Source organism: Alexandromys fortis, unplaced genomic scaffold (assembly GCF_014885135.2).
Source record: "Alexandromys fortis isolate MF-2015 unplaced genomic scaffold, M_Fortis_MF-2015_v1.1 scaffold_166, whole genome shotgun sequence".
Taxonomy (NCBI): Eukaryota; Metazoa; Chordata; class Mammalia; order Rodentia; family Cricetidae; genus Alexandromys; species Alexandromys fortis.
This window is the reverse complement of record NW_026068102.1, coordinates 2,687,533-2,694,677: the sequence shown is the minus strand read 5'-3', so window position 1 is coordinate 2,694,677 and position 7,145 is coordinate 2,687,533.

Genomic DNA, 7,145 nt, shown 5'->3' with positions numbered 1-7,145 from the left:
TATCCTAATGTTCTTTAAAAACATGACATTGTGAGTTTTGAACCTCTGTGATGGGTCCTATTTTGTGGAGTTAGATGAACTGAAAACCTATTTCCCAGGTTTCCCTCTTGCTCTAACTCTGAGTTTGGGTTTGACTTTAAATGGATGAGCAAGGCACAATTGAAATAACAGTTGATCTTCTCGGGAACATTGACTAGGGCTCCAGAACTTCACAGCCTATGTCTCTCCTTTTGGATCTGCTGCTCTAATAAACAGGAAGGAGCTGCCATAAGGTATAAGCTCTCACATTACCCTTACCAGGGTAATGATCCTCTAAACTCTGCTATTTTTATAATTTAAAAATCTGGAAGGGATAAAACCAGACAGATGGCTGGGAGGCCAGATAAATGGATCAGTCATTAAAAATACTTGCTACTTTTCCAGAGGATCCAGGTTCAGTTCCCAGAATCCATATGGTATTTTGCAACTGTCTGAATTCTACTTCCAGAGAATCCATAATCTTCTTCTGACTTCCATGGTATTGCATGCATGTGGTAAACATACATATATGCCAGAAACACATTAACAACATTGATTAAAAACAAAGAAAGAAAAGGACTTGACTGCTCCTAGGTATAGTGAAGGATAAGGTTTATTATAGACAAGTGGAAGAGCATAGTCAGAGGCAGGTCAAGTCCAGAGTGAACATGACCAAGCTCAGTTGGGCCATGTGGAAAAGAGTGGGAGGGGTAAAGAGAGGTGGGAGGGGAAACTTGGTGCAGCATCCAGAAGGCCAAAGGTACAAAAGGTCTGGGTAACCAAAATGTCTGGATTATATAGGAAAGAGTCTCTGAGTGAAGGGCAGGGTTGAGGGCAAAGTATGCTAGCCATACCTTGTAATAATTTGGTACTGTGAGATGTTGGGATAACCTGGGAGCCAGATCCACTTTCATATGTTAAATAGGAACCTCAGTCATTTGTCCCAGGTTTGAAACTTAACAGACATAAAATTTTAAGTGTGAAAAATAAAATCTTTAAAAATAAGACTGATTTTTTTTATTTAATTAAAAAAATTATCTTTTCTCATTTTATACACCAATCCTAGTACCCACTCCTGTCCCTTCTGTTTTCTCCACTTTTCCCCATCCCATCCCCCATCGGAAAGAGTAAGTCTTCCCATAGGGAGTCAACAAAGCCTAGAACATTGCTTTGAGGCGTAATGGTCTTTTTTGTCCCTTTAAGAGACAAGCCATGCCCACTCTCCCCTGCCCACCACAAGCTGATCTTCAGCTTCCAGCCTGAGTTCCTTCTCCCCCTTCTCTCTTCTCTCTCTCTCTCTCTCTCTCTCTCTCTCTCTCTCTCTCTCTCTCTTTCTCTCTCTCTCTCTTTCTCTGAAGCAGCTTCTGTCTTTCCTTTCTCCCCACTTCTCCTCCCCCATCTGTTTCTCTCTTTGCCTCTCTCTGCTCTTTCCCCTTCCCCCTTCCCTTCCACAATCCACTAAATAAATATCCAACTTCACTCTGCATGGCGTGCCTGTCTCGGTCTCTCACCTGCCACATGGCTTCCTGCCTAGGACCTGGCTGCCTTTGTGGCCTCCCTGCCTGTCACAGCTTGGGGACCTGTGGTGTGGTCTAATGGCCTACTGCCCACTGCTGCCACTCTGGGACCTGCAGCATTTTACTTATACCATTATACTCCCCCACTATATCTAGGTTGAGCAATGCATCCCTTCAAAAAGAATGAGTTCGAAAAAGCCAGTACAAGCAGGAGGGATAAAGCCTGGTCTCACTATCAGTGACCCCAGCCATACAATTTTCACCTACATTCAGAGGGTCTAGTTTCGTCCTTTGCTGGTTTCCTTGCGGTTAGACTGGAGTTGGTGGGCTCCCATTAGCTCAGGTAAGCTGTTTCAGTGGGTGTACCCATCATGACCTTGACCTCTTTGCTTGCATTCTCACACCTCCCACTCTTCAAACCAAATCCAGTCAAAAAGTTGGACAGTGATTTAACTCTGACTTTTATCTTCCTGATTCTGCAATAGCTCCCCCTCTTACCCCCAAAGCAGAGGTGTGTGTCTTCATGGCAAGTGGTGAAGAAAAGTGTCTGCTTGTCTGGTAGCTTCAACTTTTTCTTATGAATTGTTATTTTTCCTTTCCTGTGTCCTCTCCAGCTTTTTTTCCTGACCACTGGCTATGTACCCTTCAATTACTCCAAGCCTACTGCCAGAGACAATCAAGAACTCTCTTCTAGTTCCATTTGTGATACTTGATATTGACTTTTCAAAACCCCCATCTTGTTCTGATGCACTTGTCCTTCTCTTGTTTCTTTTGTATTTTTTGTGGTTTTGAATTTGTACAGAAAATTCCTCTTCCCATTTTACTTAAGTAGCGTTGATTTGGAAATTGACAGAAATTCATGCTGTGAACCATCTTAAGACATAATTGAAGACATAAAGGAAATCAGGAAGCAAATGTTAGATATTGGTGCAAGGCAGCTTGTGGTGTGTGATGGTATGTAGATGGCACAAGGTCCATATGTTCACAAACAATAGGAATGTTAAACTCACAGGCTTTGGTTTTCATCAGAAGGGATTTACATCTCTTTTCCACTCAGAAGCCTGGGCGTAGATGTTGTTTAAGAGCCTGGTGACCTTTTGCTATCTGTAGAGTCAGGTCCCCATTCTTAAGAAAGAGGTTCCATGTACTTTGCAAAAAAGTTTACTATCATACTCATTACACACCCTTCCTCCCTAGATCTGTGGGGTGGTATCCCCTTTGGGGTCACATATGTCAAAAAAAAAAAACTGCTTGGGCTCAGACTCTAGAACAGGGGTTCTTAACCTTCCTAACGCTGTGACTCTTTAATACAGTTCCTCATGTTGTGGTGACCTCTAATGATAATATATATGCAGGCCATCTGATATGTAACTTCAAAGAGGTCACAATCCATAGGTTGAGAATCACTGTTCTGGAAGTTTGAACCAGCTCTGCTAGCTAAAGCATTTGCAGTGACCCCCTACAGTGATGAGGCATTTGGAACCATTATTGTTCAAATTAATATGAAAGTAGAAACATATTTAAAAACCAGGTAGAAGTTTTAAAGAATATTTTCAGGGAGAATATTGAAAGCATTTTTTTAATAATGTAGGGACATAGAAAACGGTGATCTTAAATGGAAACTGTTATGATTTCAAGCACAATTTAGGGAAAGCAATAGTAGAAAGAAGACCCACTACATAAGGCATACTCATTCTTTAATCTTTTATGATTTGTGTTTGTTTTATGTATGTATACAATGTACTGAGGTCATATTTACCCCAATTACCTTCTTTCATCCCTCACCCACTTACTGACCTCTTTTCCCTCTCAGTCAATCCACTCCCCCTTTTGTATCTTTTTGTTTTAGGTTAAAGGCCTTATGCAGGACGCCAAAACTGTTCCATGTTCATGATAGCAATAGCTATGCCATATTGAGAAGACAGCATTTCATAGCATTTTCTCCTATCATCTCTCTATTGAAATTGTCTTCTGCCCTCTCTCTTTTGATATTCCCTATGCTTTAGATGAGGGTGTTATAGATGCTTCACTCAGGGATAAAGACTCATCAGTAAATGACTTTGTGTTAATCATCTCTTTTTCTTGCTCAGTCTCAGAGCAGCACTAGTCTTTGGGTATAGTCACATTCAGAAAGCAGTGTGCTTACAACTACATTTAGTGAAAGAACAGCAGCAAATCCTACCTGGTTCGAGTCAATTCTGTATTCTGTCAATTATGTTTTAAGTAAATGGTGATTGGCCAGTAGCCAGGCAGGAAGTAAAGGCGGGACAACCAGACAGGAATTAGAGGCAGGACAACCAGACAGGAAGTAGAAGCAGGGCAATGAGGACAGTAGAATTCTGGGAAGGAGAAAGCCCAGTTCTCCCCAGTCCCGTCCAGAAACCAAAAAAGGAAGATGTGACCTGTCCTGCTAAAAAAGGTACCAAGCAATGTGGCTAACATATACTAGAATAATGAGCTAATATAAGTTCCAAGAGTCAATAAGAAGCCTGAGCTAATGCGCCAATCAGTTTATATCTAATGTAGAACTCTGTGTGATTTTCTTTGGGACATAATGACTGCGGGAACTGGGCAGGACAGAAACCCCAACAAGCAGGCCCTTATGTTATACCTACCCTCTTCCCTGGGGCTGTGGCCTCGCTATTTAGAAGCATTGGTCAGGTTTATAATACCCAACATGTATCTCCTTCCATAGAGCAGGCCTCAGATGCAATCAAAGACTTGTAGGTTATATCCAAAATAAGCATGTGTGGAGACACAGAACTGGCTTAGAGTGCAGGCTCCTCCTTGGATAGATGTGATGAACCTGGGAAACGGTTGCTTGGCAAACCAAACATAGATGAAAGCAAACTTTCTCTGCCCATTTCTCAAACGTTCTGTCAGAATCTGTACCCTAGATAGGGAGGTGGCCTTTGAACTTAGTTCTTCACGCTCTACTAGTTACAAAGGAGTGCTTTGCTTCTGTATACATTTTGTCTTGTTTCTAAGTACTTCTTTTCATTTTTATCACTGTTATTAATCGAGGCATTGTTTCTTGCAAGGTGAGGCAAGGGTTTCTCATTATTATGTACGTGAGTAAAGGTGGGTTTCAGAGATGAGGTAATGCTTTTTAGTCTGTATAAAAAGCCATGCAAAATAAAGCTTGTTATGCAGTTGTTCACACTCTGCATCCTGTGTCCTGATTTGCGTGAGACCATTACCCAGGGACCCCAACGCACTAGATGTTGACAGGCATGTCACTATTTTGTTAGTGGGCACATCTTATCTGGCAGGGTAGTATAATACCAATATGAATTTCATAGCTAAATAAAACTGGTAGTGCCATGTGTACTTGCATTGGAAACTTTAGTCATAATATCTTGACATATATAAAAAATGAAACTTCCAGTTCAGTTCCTGCTGGATTTCTATGTGTCTTGTGTCCAAAGTGTGTAGCTTCAACAAGAGGGTCTTCTGATCTTGTTCTGGAAAGAACCAAGATAAATGGTCTCTATTATTTTGGGAACCTCCTGTAACTTCCTGATCAAGAACTCCTACAAAGGTATTCTAACACTCTTGAAATTTACATACATTGAACCATCACTGCATGTCTGAAATATACCCAATTTGATCATGGTAGATGGTCACTTTTAACTGTCCTTGAATTCAGTTTTCAAGTATTTTATTAGAATTATTTGCATCTGTATTCATAAGAGATAGGCCTATAACACACACTCTCTCTGTGTATCTACTCTCTGCATAAAGAGTTTGGAAGCATTCCTAGTGTTTCTATTTTAGAGGAAAAGATGAGGGTCATTACCTTTAGATATTTCAATATCTTTCAAGAACATTAAAAGCCTGAAGCAAGATTTTTTCCAGTTCAGACCTTTTTTTCTGTTTGTATTGTTTCATTTGTTGTTATTGTTCTGCTTAAATTTTTTATCTCATTTTAGTAGGACTTTTATAGATCATATGTGTCTAGGATCTTTTTCTTTTTCTTTTTTAGATTTTCCAGTTGTGGAATGTTGGTCTTTTCTGAATTTTCTTGATATATGTTCCAATGCTTCCCTCTTCAGCTCTAATATTAATTTTGGGTTTTCTCTCTCTCTTTTTTTTTTCTGGTAAATTTGGCTAAGAATTTGTCAATCTGATTTATCTTTCCAATAAACTAATTGCTTGTTTCCTTGGTTAATTTTATTAATTTTTGTATTTATTAATTAATTCATATGTGGTTATATGAATATATGTGTAGTTGTAAGAGGTCTACTTGTGGGAGTGCTCTCTTTTTAATTTTTTTCTCTTTATACATATTATTTACTTATTTTACTAACCAACCACAATTTCCCCTCCCTTCCTCCACTCCAAGTCTCTTCCCCCTCCTCCTTTCTGCTCCACCCAATGACCATCTACTCCTCCTTTGTTATTCAGAAAAGGACAGGCTTCCCATAGATACCACCAAAACATGGCACATCAAGTTGCATTAAGACCATTTATTTTTCTTCTCAGTATTTTTTCCTCTTTATTGCACTCAATTTTCATATTCCAAGTCAATGCCCTGGCTTCATCTGGCTGTTTATTTTCTCTTGGAATCTATTCAGGGGCTTTAATCCTTGTTCAATTATTTCCACATTTAAAAGAGTATTTTTAAAAATCTGTGTGTATGGAAAATTTTCATACATATTTCCATCACCTCAAGTATGCGTGGTATCTGTGGAGGCTGAAGAGGCTTTAGATTCACTGAGACTGGAATTATAGATGGATGTGAGTCACTCCATCTCTCTCCAGTCCCTTGATTTTGTTTTGTCATTTTCCTTTTGTTTATTTGTTTGTTTTTGTATATGTTGCCAGCCTTGAACTCTTTATATATACTAGGCCAAAGATATGAAATGAGACTTTGTTCCCAAAAAGAAATCATTCCCATAGTAATGGTTTAAAATCAGAGCAACATATAGGATTGTATTGGGAGGAAATTCCAGTGAGGACTGAAAATTCAACTGCATTTAATTTGCAAATGGTTAAAATACCCTTGACACCAAAAGATAGGAGTAAGACAAAAGACTATATTAACATGATACAAGTAAATGAACATACCAATTGAAAGTCACAGGCTACATTCATAGTTTAACATACTGTTGCTAGAACAAAACAAGTCATGCCCTCACCCTAGACCAAAATATTCTGTCGGCAAACCACTTCCTGGTGAAAATCCAAAGTTATCTCCATGGAGGGAACTGGAACTTAATTGGATCCTTAGACTTTTGTTTGAGGTAGGAACAGATCTACTTCTCTATTCTTGGAGCACAAGGTCTGGCAATTAGCCACACCTGTTGACAATAACTTTGAGAGAGCAGAACTCTCTGAGCAACATTTGGATGGGAATTTTGTTTGAGGTAGAAGCACAAGAACCTTGGATGAACTAGAGGATCTTTGGTCAACACAGAAATAGGCTCACATTTTCTGGCTTCCCACATTCTGGTATTAAGGACACAGGCCTCCATGCCCAGCTGGGATTGAAAATTTCTGGAGGAGACACATTGTTTTATCATGCCAGTTATGCACTTAAGTGGAACTTGTGTTTCTTAAGTTATTGGTTGAATATGTTTGATATAAATTTCTGGCCCACCTTCATTG